The sequence below is a fragment of the Pterocles gutturalis genome, unplaced genomic scaffold (assembly GCF_000699245.1).
Source record: "Pterocles gutturalis isolate BGI_N339 unplaced genomic scaffold, ASM69924v1 scaffold13201, whole genome shotgun sequence".
Taxonomy (NCBI): Eukaryota; Metazoa; Chordata; class Aves; order Pterocliformes; family Pteroclidae; genus Pterocles; species Pterocles gutturalis.
In genome coordinates, this window is record NW_010103374.1 from 57,407 (window position 1) to 72,886 (window position 15,480).

The window sequence follows — 15,480 nt, forward strand, 5'->3', positions numbered from 1 at the left end:
TTGCACAAGTCCCATTTCCTTACCAACACCAAATAGAGCGTTGGTTTGGGAGTTTGGGTTTTTTAATTAGAAAAATAGAAAGAGTCATGCAGTGAATTTACATCAAGGTTGGATTTGGTCCAGTAGATTGTCAGCTGAGGAACGTTTCAGAGCCTGCTTTGTAAAGGACTCTTAAGAAAGTTAATATACCGGAGTGCTGTTGCAGTCTCCAGCCAGCCGATGGCTGAGAAACCAAGGGAATGAGGGAACAGCCAACTTTTCCAGCTGCTTGAACCACACGGGAAGGAGAGTCCCTGCCATAGTGCAACACCGCTCCCATCCAGTAAGCATATATTTTTATTATATCAGATATTATATTACAAATATACTGTTAGCAGTGAAGATATATTTTAAAAATTACATGAGTGGAAGCTTTTTATAGTATGAAATATATAGAATGCCTCATTTCTGTAGCCCTATGTTTTATAAAAATTGAATCTATTGAAGTATTCCTGATTATTGAAGTAGGTCTGGTCAGTACTAGTGTAATGTTACGCTTGTTTCCCAAGATGGGATATTTTCCCCTGTCACTGTGCTCCTCCATACACTTCTATGTGGTCTTAACTTTGTGCCTTTAATTTGCCCACTTGCCATCACAAGTGCCATTCAAATGAGGGAAGTTACATGTATGCAGGAATGACACCCCAGTCTATCCTGTTCATTGCCTTTCATACAAATACCATTAATTAATTCCTTCCTAGCAGTGATACAGAGCATTGCAACTCCAGTAACGTGGTGTGATTTACAGAAGTGATGCGATGCTGTGAGAGTAGCCTTGTTCCCCAGATGTCCGGTATTGTCTCTTTAGTTTTTATTTAATAGGCACTTGATAAAGACATCAGTTGTAGCTGGAATAAGGCACAATGTTTACACTGTTCCTTCTTGATTCTTCTTGCAGTCACTTTAGCAAATGACAGAATTGAATATAATGATAACCTGCTTTCCCTGCCCCCCCCCCCCAACAGTATCTGTCTGTTGTCAGTCTAAGCAGTTGACTCCAGCTGAGGGGAGGGCGGTCAGGAGAATGGAAGACAAGCATTTGCATTGGGCTAGCACAGTGCCTTTCTCCTCTGACTGTTGCTCCAAATGTGCTCATGACGTGGCACACAAAACCTGAAAAGTTAGCAAGATTTTCATGTGCCCTTTTCAAAAGAAAACATTATTAATTGTATGATACCATGGTTCCTGAAGCGAAATTAATCTCTGGAGATACTGTGATGAGTTTGGCTTCAGCTGTGTTTCCTGTGTCTCCACTAGCAGGGCGCAGGGGTGCCCGTGTCCTAGGGGCTCTAACCGCTTCCTATTGAGCGTGGCCCCGATTGGGCAACACAATTCAAACATTTGGGTGTTCCTCTCGCTGTGTGCTTAAGTGCATTGCTGAAATCAGCCCCCCATTAGTGACCCTGCAGTTTCGGCATCTCCTGTTCTGCTCCACTGTGTCGCTTTTCAGCTCCCAGTAACGATGGGGGTGTGTTAGGCAGAGAGGGAGATGCTGAAAGCCGCACTGGTCCTGGTTCTGCCCTTGAGGCATAACAAGCCTCGGTTTTGGTCTTGCGGGAGTCCAGACCTCACCTGTGCGTACCCGATGTTCTGCTGTGGGTTGCTGACCTTGAAGTCCGCTCTAGCTGAGACAGGAGGATTTGCCAAGTGGTACCCTACAGTTGTATTCTCACACGTCTGTAATTGTCAGTTCTGTCTGTGGCGGCGTCATTGCCATTGCAAAACCATTTACTATCCCGTGTTTGTCTCTGATATCAGCTAGAGGCTGGTATGCATCAGTGCATAGAAGGCCTCTGGGTTTTCCACGAGCAGCGTACGTGTATACGGCACGTGTGCTCCAGACACCAGATGACAGAGATCCAGTGACTGTGAGAGACTCATACTCTGCATGGAAGTGTCTTTGGGTTTGTTTTTTATGTTTGCTGTGAATGTTACTTTGTAAACTTGCAAAGCCTCCCATAGCTCATAAATGGGGCTTGAAATATTTATGGCAAATACTTACTACTACAGCTTCCTAAATAAAACATAGTATGCTGCTCTAATCTCCTACCATCATAAATCCTGCTGCCAGTATGTGGAAGGTAGTTACTATGCTGGCTTTTAAGTTACAGTTAGACTATCTGTCAGTGCTATCAGCTGTGCACATTTTCTCAAAGTTGTGAATGTTTAAATAATGTCTGAATCATTAGTCTGTTTCATTAGTTACAAACATTAGTCTGCATCTTCATGCCAGCGTTTTCTAAAAAAAAAAAAAAAAGCCTTTCTAACATGCATTTTAGGCAACAATCTGTTGAAAAATAGGAATGTGATTAATGATCATGCAAAAAAAAAAAAAAAGTAACGTGCCTGTTACCGTGGATGTTTGTTTCCCTATTAATTTTGAATGCATTGCAATACTGTGAGTAATCACAAGTCAAGCTATAACCCTGAGGTACGGATCTCCTCAGGTTCGAGCATTGTGGGCAGAACTTTGGCGTTGCCTGGCTGTGACACATGTTGAGAACAAACATCTTTGTGTCCGTGTGTGACCTCTGATGAGATGGAGATGGTAGTAGCAGTGTAAGAACCTTTTTTTTCTTGTTCATTGTAATGCCATGAAAGACCTAAGGAAATGTGCAAATAATGTAAACGGTGATAATTAAAGCCATGTTAATGGAGCAGCAGTGCATAGCTTCACTCCTACAGATGCTGTTCTCCAACAGTCATTTGTATTACATTTTGTTGAATGGTTTAAAAAATGTTGGTTTTAATAATAAAAAGAAAATATCTGTAGGAAGGTGTCCTTTCTTAAGCCCAGTATGTACTTTTTTTCTTAAGGGACACTGTCAGGTTACAAATTTACAGCGGAACGTTTTGAAGCAGGACTCTTGTAAACTCGTATTTATCTGCATAGAGACAGACCGCTGCAGTGTGCTGTGGCTGCTCCTGTATTTGGTGCGGTGACAGACACCTGATAGTCTGGCCCTTGTGCAAATAAGTTAAAAATGTTACCTGCATCACTGATAGTATCTCAGAGTAGTAAAAACTGAAAGCTTATAGGCATGTTTTTTCTCTTCAGCATTTTTGCTCAAGTATAACCTGGAGAACAGGCAATCAAGTTGAAGAAAAATGCAAGTGCTGTTCTATTTTAGAGAACAAAATAAAACCTCGCAGTGTCCCTTTAGCTCTGGTTTGTTGTAAACATCCATTTTGACACATGGAGAAATGCAGAAGAAATTTTGCAAGACTATATATATGTGTGTACATATATATATATATATAAATTGCTAAACTCCATTCTGTAGGGTATAATATGTCTAACCAGCCCATCCCAGGAAAAAACATTCTCTTGCATCCATGCAGAAATGTGAAAATAAAGATGTCTGTGTGAAACGTGGTATTGGTCTCCCTCCAGTGCCTAACCAGGTTGCGTTGCCCTGCTGACCGCTGCTCCCAGCCAGCTCTTGGCTGCGCAGACAGGGAGCGAGCGGCCTGGGGACAGCTGCCTCTGCCACCGAGGCGCCAGCCTGCTCAGAAGAGAGAACAGTTCCCTGTGGAAATTGCCAAACCTGACTGCTTGCTGTCCCTGCACGGATAAGCGGTTGAAGCTGCCTGCTCAGCACCTCTCACTGGCTCCATGTGCACCCAGCTGCTGCTGGCAAAGTAGACTCTGGCTCACCAGCACGTGCGTAGGCTTTTTATTCACTTTTCAGCACCAGATTCGCTCGAGTGGCTGTCCAAAGGCTTAGTTACTGCTGTGAGAGACTAGACACCTGTGACTTTATTCTCAGCCCATCACCATTGCAGGCTAAGCACGGTGTGGTCTAGGGCGCTGCATGTGATGGTTTGAAGGGACAGCGGGGAAGAGGGCAGGCACACCCTGGCAGCAAGGACTGTCCCCACAGCATCTCTGGGAACATCCTCCAGAGCGTGTAGGGTGAAACTGAGGCATGTGCCACAATGCAGCATGTAAAAAAGGTTACTTATGAAGACAATAATAGCTTTTTCTTATTGCAAAATTAATTCTGTAATCCTTGCTTATCTGTGCAGGTCCAGCAAAGCTGGGAAGGGAGGAGGCCTGGATGTGTTGGTGCATTACAATCTGCTTCCCTGCCCAAGCAGAAGTTAAGAGCTACCTCTTATCTTGCATTTGGGGCCAGGAGATGCACCTGAGACAAAAAAACCAGAAATCATGCAGCATGCTGGGCAAAGTGAGGACTGGAAGCACTGTGGGATAACAGGTATCTATTGCCCTGCAACCTAGATTTAATTTAATTAATTGCTCCAAGGGAAGAAGTACTGTATTATCATCATTGGGATCAACTCCAAGAGGGGCAAGCCTGGGTGGAGCAGAGCCCTTCTGCTGCAGAGGACAGCTTGCTAACTTTCTGCCTTTCTCCCTAGCTGTAGTCTGTCTGAAACTACAGCGTGTGCCCCTCGGTTGAGTTCTCAGGATTGTTTAAACTGCTTTGCCTTTGTGCAGAAAATTCAAACTGGTGACGGGCAACAGAGTGATAGCAGATGAGTACAGAGGACGTGCACAAGGCCATGGGACAAGGTGACTCATGCCCAGCGTGATCATCAGTCATTTAGGCCAAATGAGGGAACACATAAGAAAAGGTCTTTAAATAAATGTTATTAAAAATAAACAGAAATTACCAAATTTGAAGACATAGCTGGTAATTGTCTGTGTGACGTGAATTAAAGGTTAAAGCATAATAAAAAAGCAGTTAACGTAAAAACAAATTGTCAAGGTATTGGTAATAACGGTATTAATGTATTTAAATCATCAAGTTAACATGGGAGGTTATCAACCACAACAGGCCAGTCGAGGATAGCCATCCTTTTATCAACTGCTCACGGAGTAAGTACAATGAAATTGTGTGTCAGCTGAAGCATGGTATTTGCTCGTCTCCAGCTGACAGCATCGAGGCAGCTGAAGTGACGCATCCTTACGTGTCAGACCAGTGGTCACACCAGTCTGCACCCCCCAGGTAAGCACATACAGGTTTCCAGTGGCAGTTTCTCTCTTTGATTTCTGTCCCAAAAATGTGCATCTTGCAAGTCAGGAGTTAGGGTGATTCAGATGGAGGAGGGCAGGTGCGGTCACCTCCCCATGGGGGTTTCCTGTTCGTTTATACCAGTTGCTCTCTTAAGAGCCAGACACATTTTCAGCCTCTGGAATAACCAGAGTGTGGGATAGCTCTCAAATATTTTAAAAAAGAAAACAAGGGAGGCTCAGATAAATACGTATGTACATAAAACGTCTAGCTCCTTCACCTGCATTCACCTTTAACAAATCCGGGTGTATCGTATCTGTATATATGTGTACTGTTCTGATTTTAGATCTGAAAAAAAAGACTAGTCATCAAATGGGAGTGAGCTGCCTCTTGTTTGCTCTAAATTACGTTGCCTTTTTTTTTTTAATAACAGCATGAAAATTTAATGCTGCTTGTACCTTATCATAGCACAGACCCTGCTGTCAGGTTAGCTAACAGGAAGCATCCCAATAATGATTCTTGCTCTTCTCAGAATTAACGTGTTAGGTGCCACGTAAGTGGCACTTATTCCATGTGCCGTGTTTCAGCTAGGAAAATAGGTTTGGTTTCTGTAAAAATTAATTACCCTCATCGTAATTTACAGCTCATGCTTAAGTAAGTTTGTTTACGCAGCCAATAAAGAAATGTCTGGATTTCTGAAGACAGGGTGTGAGCAGGCAGCGAGGAAGCTCTGTGTGCAGCGGCGTGTGCCGCCTGCCGGGCTCTCGCGGGGAACGCTAGATGTCACCGAGATCCCTCAGCCTGCACTGCCAGGGCCAGCACGTGAGCAGGCGCGTTCCAGCGTGGGTCGCATTGAATTGTCTGAGGGGAAGATGTCAGGTGTCACACAGTGCTAACTTAACCACTTTCATACAGAAACGCCTTCAACAGCTGGCTTTGAGAACTAATTAATAAAAGCAGGTCCATGTAATACTTTTTTAATAAAAGTGGTCATTAAAAATATATCTAAGAGTAGGGAAGGTGACCTTCGAAGAACAGAATCTAGAGGAAATTCATTATTTCTAATTCACAGAAATAGAACTGAAGCAAAATTTTGTGTCCTTTCATCGCATCAGGTCTGCACTGTATGGGATCCGGCATGGGAGCTGCCTGACTAGAAATCCTGCGTGTCCTGATTGAGTGGAGAGCTGGCCATGGACCTACCCCTGCTGCTTGGCCAGGAGAGGCTGGTTCTTTGCAAGCAGGACACCTGTCCTGGTTACCCTCCAGGAGCTGGAACTGAGGATCTCCAGATTCTCCACGCATGTGGTTATTTTCAGCCTGTTATGTTTAAACTTTATTTTTTGTCTCGCAAAAGAAAAGTGTGTCTTTCTCCATCTGTTATTGTAGGGACCCGGAATCGCTGTGGGGCTCTGGCTGGAAACCCCCACGGGGGAAGGTGCCTCCTGGCAGCACTAAGTCGCTGTATTGATTGTGACATTCCCCTGGGAACTGACCTGCTGTCCTGTCCCTCGGGTTGCATTGGCCCAGCGTAGGCAGCCCCCCATGCTGCACGCAGAGGCCAGTGGAAGAGCCAAGGTGGTACCAGGGCGATCTGCACTCCTGGCTCAGGACAAGGGCTTCTGCAAGGGGCTGGCAGTGCTTCTGTACTGGGGAGAGGGGAGTATTTCCTTTAAAAACCTGGGACGCTTCTGAAGTCACTTCTTGTTGGGATTTGCAACCACAGCCAGCTGCTGTGAAATGGAGAACAGGGACAGGGCTGCAGCACAACAAAGCAATGTTTCAGTTGTAGGAATCGGTTCTGACCTGAAGTTTGGCTGCAGAAGAAAATCAGCCCAGATAGTTACTACCCTCACGCAGGGCCAGGAATCCAGATTAAAAAAACGTAACAATGAGGCCATCCTGGTCAGCCTGAACACTCCTCATGAAACCCTGTGACCATCCTTCCCTCTGCCACAGATTTTCTTGTGACCATGTCCACACTGTCTCCGAAACCCAAGCCACATCTCAGGTTTGTCTGCCTGTGACTGGAGGGGGCATAAGAATGATAAAGCCAAGTTGCTATTTTCCTGGGTTTTTTATATGATGTGTTTTGTCTTCATGTATTTGCAGGGAAAGCCAAGGAGCATGTACCCTGATGTTGTAAAGGATGGAGGTGAAGGGACCACTGTTAGTAATGTAGGGTGAACTCTTCTGTTAAGATGTCTGTGAAAAGTTCATGCTGACTCAGAACTGTCCAGAAGGATAGTAAGTTATTGGAAAGTGTTGATTTAAAAAAAAAAAAAAAAAAATCAAAGATTGATTTTACAATCCCGGGTTAGATTGACTTTGTTGACATTTTCACAGAACCTTCTCCAACCTTTTTGTTCTAATTACTTTATTGATTTACTTATAAATCAATATAAATTGAAAATATATAACAATGTAAGTAAACAAGGAGACAGAAGTCAACACAGTGTTTCTGTCTGAACACATATTCTAAATTTTAGAGAACTCAGAATGTAAGAAAGTGCAACAGACACGTTTCCTTCACATGGCATAAGCTGTTGTGGAAAACTATTTGCCATTATGTTAGCAACCAGTTGTATGTAAGAAAAATAATACTAGTTTTAGTGGGTGGGTATTGCACTGATGGGAGAAAAGATCTATCTGTGCTGTAGTTGATAATTAGTAAAACTCTTTGGAAAAACCTATGTGTTTCTATGACAAACCAAGCTGCAAAAATATTTCTAAGTTGTTCTCAATTTTTGTTTCAGATTTTTCAAAATTAAAGTAGTTAATTTGCCTTACATTTGTTTTATTTTGCAGTAAGCCATGATATCGTAATGCTAAAATCTTTAAGGATACCTGCTACAAGTAAGTTATTGAACTGTTTTCTAGATCAGTCTCCTTTTGTATTCAAATGAAACAGCTAGACACAAGCAAACGAGACACTTGGAAATGAAAAGAAGGTAAGAGATTTCAATCAGAGCAATGTCTTGCAGTGATTTTAACAATAAACTAAAATTAACAGAACATTTAAAAGCTTAAGCAATGCAAAACCAGGAAAACATGATCTAGATTTTGGCAGCTTCAAAGTCCAAAAACAGAATTTCAGAACTTAAAAATTCGGAGAGCACATTTAATCCCCATTTGGAACTGAAATTACATTACAGCCTGTGAAGAGGATACTCCAGGGTTCGAGCAGTCTGGCCCAGCAAGGCAAAAAGCAAAGAAAGATTGTTGTAGAAGTGGGTGTGCCATTGCAGAGACCTGTAGGTAATTTTAGATACAGTAAAAGCCATGTTCAAAAATTTAATAGACAAGGAGAGATGTACTGTTCCTTTACTGTAGCTTTCCTATGGGTTGGGTACAGTATTTATAATACTTGTATGACCTCTGTGTTGACAGCATCTGAACACCTTGCTGTCTCCTGTGTGTATCTCCAGAGCCCCCAGTGAGGCCGGGAGGTGCTGCCTTGTGCCCAGGTTTGTGTAGGAGCTGAGAAAAGCTGTGTGATTGTGGAGGTAACAGTGACAGAGCTGGGAACTGGGCCCGTGTTTCACGTAGTAGGTGAGTCCTTCTGCGTTAGCTATTCCCTCCCTCCAAGGACAGGTCCATGAAGGATGAAGATGTGTTGTTGTAGTTGGAGAAGGTTAACAGCAGTGGGCTAGAGCTCCCTGGGGAGGGGACTGGAGGTGCCTCATGGGACTGACAAAGTCTGGGAGGGATAGACAGAACCCTGTCTGGGTCTGTGATAGAGAGCAGGGAGAGCACAAGAATGTGACAAAGCTGGTCAAACCTGTTCCCCGTGCTGGGATTTTTCTCCTTTGGCTTTTTTTAGCACCTGGCAAAGAGGGGAGAAATAGATGTTGTTTGGCTGGTCTCCTATGGTCCAGGTATTTTTAGTGCACTGACATATGGCAATGTGGGTTTCTTCCTTATTTTCAATGAGGCAGCACTGCAGCTCTCCCAAACCCTCAGCTTCCACCCACAGCACATGCACAGTTGGGAACTGACCCAGAAGACAGATGGAATTTCAGATATTGGGGTATTGGCACAGAAACAAGCAAATGGTCTGAGATCTCCATGGGGAATAGGCTGTACTCACCCCATGGCTTGAAGCACCTCCAAGTGCTCCCCCACTCCTGGGCAAAATATCCAGTATTGTCATTATTTGAATGACTTAATAGTTTTTATAGTCACTAACGTTGCCCAGAAAATCCCACCACACAGTGTAGTCTGGATTTCCCAGTACAATTTTTTTTTCTTAACACCAAAATGTCATTCATTAAAATAAAATAGCCTTTAAAGGCTCCTTTACTGGCACTGCTCATGTTGAGCTTACAGGAACAGCCAGCTGGTATCTGCAGCTGAGCTGCCCAACATCCCGGGGTATTTGGGGCTGTTGTTGGTGTTCGGTAGTCAGGTGAAGGCACAGCCATGCTAGTGCAGTGCTGTCTTTGGCTGTGAGTAGGGGCTCTTAGGCAGTTATGAAAATGTATTTTAGCTTTTAGAGCAATGGATAAGGGAGGATCTGCAGGGTGAAAGCAAACCAGTACAAGAAGAAATTATAAAGCTTTAGCTGGAAAGTTGCAGGGGACGGATTTAACCACATGAGAATCAGACCATGAGTTGGTCTGGTCTTTCACAAGTTCCTTCTTTCTACATACAGTTATTTTCTTTGACACAAATGCACTATACCTTTTGCCTGTTCCCCGAGGAAGTCCCATGTCCCAGAAAATATTTTCAAGGGGCCTCAGTGAAACTGTGGTGAGCTGAGCTGGCCAGGGAGGAGCCAGGCAAGACATGGTGCTCCCAGAGCACGCGGCCAACCCCAGCACCAGGTCCCAGGCAGCGGCTCCCGGACTGCTCTGCAGATGGCCCCAGTTCACCAAAGCAAAAGGATAATTGTTCTTGTTTCACCCCCAAATAATTCACACTGCATTGCTCCAACTTTGCAGTGCAGATTTTTCCTCTACGCAGAGGCTGTTACAGGACATGTGGGGATCAAAGAGTTTGGAGTACCTCGGTACAGGAGGCTATAGGGAAAATGTTCTGCTCCTATAGAGCAAGAGCTGGCTGTGCCTCATACAGTCCCTGTCTGGCAAACAGAAAAACAAAAGACTGTGTTGTTTGTTCAAGGTTGCCGAGAATGTTAATGAAAAGCAATTAGAAGAAATGTGGTGGCGAGTCCCCATGTATTAATCTTTATTAGAGTTAAATTTTCCCTTGCAAATGCGATATGCCATCGGGTTTCTGTCTCCAGAGTGTGCTTGGTGGGACATTACAGGGAGGAGCGCGCAGCATTCCCAGAGTAGCTATTAATTTCCCCAAAGCACTGTCAGCAGACGAGGCGCAGGGAGAGCCAGCTAACCCTAGCCAGGGTGGCACCTGAGCCACTGGCAGAGAGGCTGGGGACACTGCTGTCACTCTCTCCTTTGTACCATGTAATGCAATCCAGCAGCTCTGAACAATGGTTACAATTCGCCAGGGTTGCCAGGCTCAAACAAAACCTGCACAGCATATTTTGGGGTGCTGGCGTAGCTTCTCTCATTAGCCATTTTTATTTGAGTGGTAACTACTTTAATGTGGCAACAGACATAAACTGTAAATAATTGCAGGAGTGACAAAGTTAGTTTTATTCCTTCTCTTAGAGATAACCCTTTTGATATATGGTATATATTTAGTGATTTTTTTAATCATTGTTCTGGGTCTCTGCCAGGGTGCCGTGGGGGTCCCATCGGGACATACTAGTCAGTACTTTTCCAGATTCTACATAACTTCTTCAGGGGTGACGTGACAGTAGGTGTAGCAGTAAATAGGCTATAGGGCCGTTAAGGACACCAGACGTTTTCTCTCTGTCAGATAGTTATCAGTGTCTAAACAAAGGTCGTGTTCTCCACCAGTTTCAATTATTTTTGGTAACAGGAACTTCTTATTTTATTTGTGCCAGGGCTGGAGGTGCTTTATACTGTAAAACATTTAAACTACAAATAATCACATGAGCAAAAATGTCAGATTTCTTCCTCCCTTCCGTAATTTCCTCTTTGGTTTGGTGTGTATATTCCCTGGCATACGGGCATATGTCCCTGACACATTTTAAAGAACAAGAATGACCCTGAGAAGGAGTGGCCTGAAACGTAGTTTATCCCAGACGCACGAGGAGCATCGATCTGGCTGCGACCCAGAGCCTGTGGGAAGCCAGCGCCAGCTCCGTCACACACAGAAGGGGCAGGGAACTCTGCAGGTAGCACGTACTGAACTGTGTAAATGCTGTTAAGACCTTTTCTTTATCTTATGAAATGCAAAACTGAAGGTAAGTCTGCGATTATTTCTTTTTATCCCTTTAAAATATTTTCATAGTCCTTTGGCAAACCTCCATTATATAAAGCTTCTTTTCCTTATTTCCACAGTGCTCAAAATAATCAACTCCAAAGGTAAACATTTCAGTGAATACTTCAATAAAAAGAAAGGCGTGTGTCGTGATGTCATTCAAACTCAGTTTTGAAGACCTCTAAGTTCATGTCCTCCAAAGAAAATCCAGCAATGTTTTTGTTCAGGCTATTTTACATCCCATCATAATTCAAAGCTAAGTTAATGTTTCACCTCAGGCTGCAGTAAATTAGATAAAACAGTATTTCCTCATTCACAGAGCAGCAACAGTTACCATTTACTTTGTCCACTCTGTGATGTTGTCCTGATAAAGGAAAAGAAACTTTGCTTAATCCCTTCTGCCAACAGTTGAGACTATTTTTAAACACAAAATATGTTTCTGTACTGCACTGCCTAGTGCTGAGGCATTTTTAAGACTAAGCCTCAACCTGTTCCAGGCAATGAGAGCTGTCTTGCTGGTGGCAGACCTACCACTGCGGTTACATAAGCTAAAGATAAAGCTAAGCCATGTGAACCTCAGGGTGATTTTTCAATCTCATTTTGTTTTGCCCAAAAGCAGAAAATGCTTGTTCCTTGGAAATTAATCTTGGAAATCACTTAAGTGCTGTGCGAGTAAGCTTTTCAGAGCTGTCCTTTCCAGTGGAGATAGCGCACACACACACATCTGGGCCCGATGCAGCCGACCAGCATGTACCCGAATGGCTTTTCACTGGGGAGCAGTTCCTGTGCCCACACTGCTGGAGCGGCTCATGGGTGAGTGGCTGTGGGACTGGGACTTGGCATATGACACAGGGCAAGAGCTTCAGGTAAGGCGTCTATCTGCTCTCTTACTTGTCTGCTGGTAGCACACATTGCTACTTGCATATCACACATGGATAACGTGAATCCAATGTCTTCCATTATCCAGAACTCCTCAGCTCAAGAACGTAAAGCAAGAATTATTATTCTTGAATAGTGAAAATAATAATATGAAGTGTCTTATTGTAATCAACATCCAGCCACTTCAGATGCAAACCACTGGAGTGTGTCCATATCAGCTCTCCTTGACTGTTTGGGACAAATGAAAAACCAAAAGATTTTGACCTGGGTACATTGCTGCAGTGCTTCATGAGATGCAGAGAGGTGCTGGGGGTCCCTGCTGCATCGTCACCTCCCCGAGGCATTACAGCTGCTCCAGTGGAGACACAACTGTGCCCCAGAGGGGATGGATCCCACCAGTACGTGCCATCTTGTTTGGAGAGAAGCATAAAGCATTCATGTGGTAATTTTAAAGCATTCATCCAAGCATTTTGGCATTTAATTTTTTTTCTTAAAAATATTCCCTTCCTCCTGCCCCCTGAAAGAAAACAATAGAGGCCTAAGTCCTTTTTGGGGAAAGCTCTTAATTAAAAAAAAAAAAAAAGTATTAAGCTGCTTTTATGCTTATGGTGTTCAGAACAGTTCCAAAAAACATGCACTACCCATAGAGATAACTTTCCTTCTCATGAACATGCAAACCAGAAACTAGTACTTACTGCAGCTTGTCTAAGAAGTATATCTTGATCTGATCCGCTGTCTCCGAGTGTATTTCATCCTAGTAACATAAAAATAAGCAATAATTTCCAACAGATCCTAATCTAGTGCCAGTTAAAATATCTGCCCAGCTTTTGACAGCTGCAGTCAGTTATATGGATGAAATACATATTTAAGAAGTTAGGAAGCAGAAAGGAATGATGTCATATCAGGAAAGAGTTTTGGCTAAAGATTAAACCACAATTGTGCATTAATCTGAGATAATAGCAAAAGGTTGTGCACCTGAAACTGAGTGTCCAGCTAATTGTCTGTTCCCAAACTCATTCCTGTGCCTGACAGGAGGTTATGCTGACCTTTTTTTACTTTTAAGTTAGAAAGCTGTACAAGATTCTAGGCATGAACAGGAGGTGCAGATGTGCACACAGATAAAACAACGTTTCAGGTTGTAATGGGCAATGTCATAATGGAAATAATTAAATAGGGTTTCGGACTGGAAAAAAAATGGCTGGTACCAATCCAGAACTTTTGTTCCTACTTGAAATGTTTTTTTGATCCAAGTATCAGCAGTATTGGCATGTCAGACCTGTTAAGAACAAGACAGTATTGGTGACAGAGGATTTGTTGTTAGCTTTGCTTGTTTTTCAGGGAGCAGCTGGAACCTGAAATGTGTTTTACAGCAAACAGCTGCCTGGCCATGAATAATTTCCAGCGCTGGGTAAGGGTTTGCAGAGTGCTGGACACAAGCTGATGTGAGGCTGGCTCAGGGCTGCCCGAGTGTGATCGGCTGCTCCTGCAGACACGTCGGCTGAGGAAACCACGCTGATGGGCAGCCGTCCCGCAGCCTGGTTCCCCGGTGTCTCTGTTCATAAGATGTTTGCACATTACAAGGGTTTTAAATACTGGATAAAAGGTAAGATGTCACCTGTTCCTCCTGTGACGCATGAATTCTGTTTTGCAGGAGGATGTCATGCCACTGGGGCAGCATCCACGGGGCAGCCTGGGCTCACACCAAGGCTGGATGGGGCACCTGGCTTACCTGAGCCTTCAGTCTGCCAGAGAAAAGAACAACAAATCCTGGTGAGTGAGAGTCAAAATAAGAGAAGATCAACAGCAAAGCATGTTTCCATGAATCTTTGTCTTTGGAGGTCCCTAGGAGACAGTGTGAATGGCTATTATCTCCATTTTTCGTGTGAGTAGGATGAAGCAATGATGGAGTTTTTCAAAGTAACACAGAGGCTTGCTCTAAGCTCTGACGTTGCTCAGCAGTTCGTGTCCCTCCTGCAGGCCGTGCTTTTCCTGGAGGAGGTCTCTGTCCCAGGATGTGTTGGGGTGTAGGGTGGAGGGCACCGCGCTGCAGGGACACGGTGCTGCAAGGGCCAGGACAGGGGGGTGGGCACCTTGGGAGGGAAGACCCCTTGTCAGGTCAGCCTGGCCGGCCGCCCCTCCTACCGTTCCCGTTAACAACGAGGACTGCACTCCAGGCACAGGGAGAAAAGGGATGTTTGCTTGCTTCTTTTCCAGTTAATCCATTAAGAACACTTTAAAAGGTGGGGAGAAAAAAAAATTGCTGTGTTAAATTTGAGATGTAATTAACAGGAAAAAATACAGCCATGCTAATTACATCTCTCAGCTGTTTGATTTTCTGAGCTGTGGTAGGTACCTTCTACACACGGTGCAGCGGAGGGAAGGGCCAGTGCCTGGATTTACACCTAGCCTGGCCAAAGGCCTCGGCTGGTGGTCATGGCTGACCTGCGCGGCACCAGGGCTGGGGAGCAGAGCTGGGGGACCTTGGGTGGGAAAGCACAGACTAGAAAGCGGTTTCTGTGCAGCCTGAGGCTGGTTTGAGGTTTGTGTTTGCTTTATTATTTCACCCAAAAAGAGCATACTGGTAACGACTGACTGTTTTATTTTCTTTGTTGCTGTAGACACCGTTGTCAAGTCACAGAGTTTGCTGTAAATAAGTCTATAGTATAAAATGACATTTCTTTTCACACAGTACCGGTGTTCTGCCTCCTCTTTGTATCCTGTCTTTCAGGCATTTATTTTAGAAAATCTAGAAAGATAAGTTACACAATGGGTCTGGCTTGACAGTTGTCTTAAATGCTGAAAAGGGGCAGAAATACTGCTGGTTGTGATGATGATTGGCTCCAGGTCGTTGCTGTAGCTGTGCCACCACCTCGCCTGCCTGCCCACTGGGCAACCACTCCTTTCTGCAGGTAGTCCTTGGCAAGAGCAGGAGTGGGTGTTGCTGTTGGTTTAAGCTGCCAGGAGCCCAGTGCATAGCTACAGAAAATAAATGTGGTATGAGCTCATTGATTTATCTGCATTTGCTAGCCCAGCAATTAATTCTGCTTTTGGGAGGCAGAACCAAAGCAGCAAGCACGCTGTAATGCCAGATCAGAGCTGATAATGTATTCCTCCCTTCCTCGCTCCTTCGCTAGCACAGAGATCAGCCTATTAAGGAATAATCTCCCAAGAGCATCAGCCGGCCCCAGCAAAGATCATCGCCGGCTGCACGGCGGCAGAGCAGAGCCCGGCCAGCGGCTGGGGGCCCAACGGGGACGCCCAGGGGCAC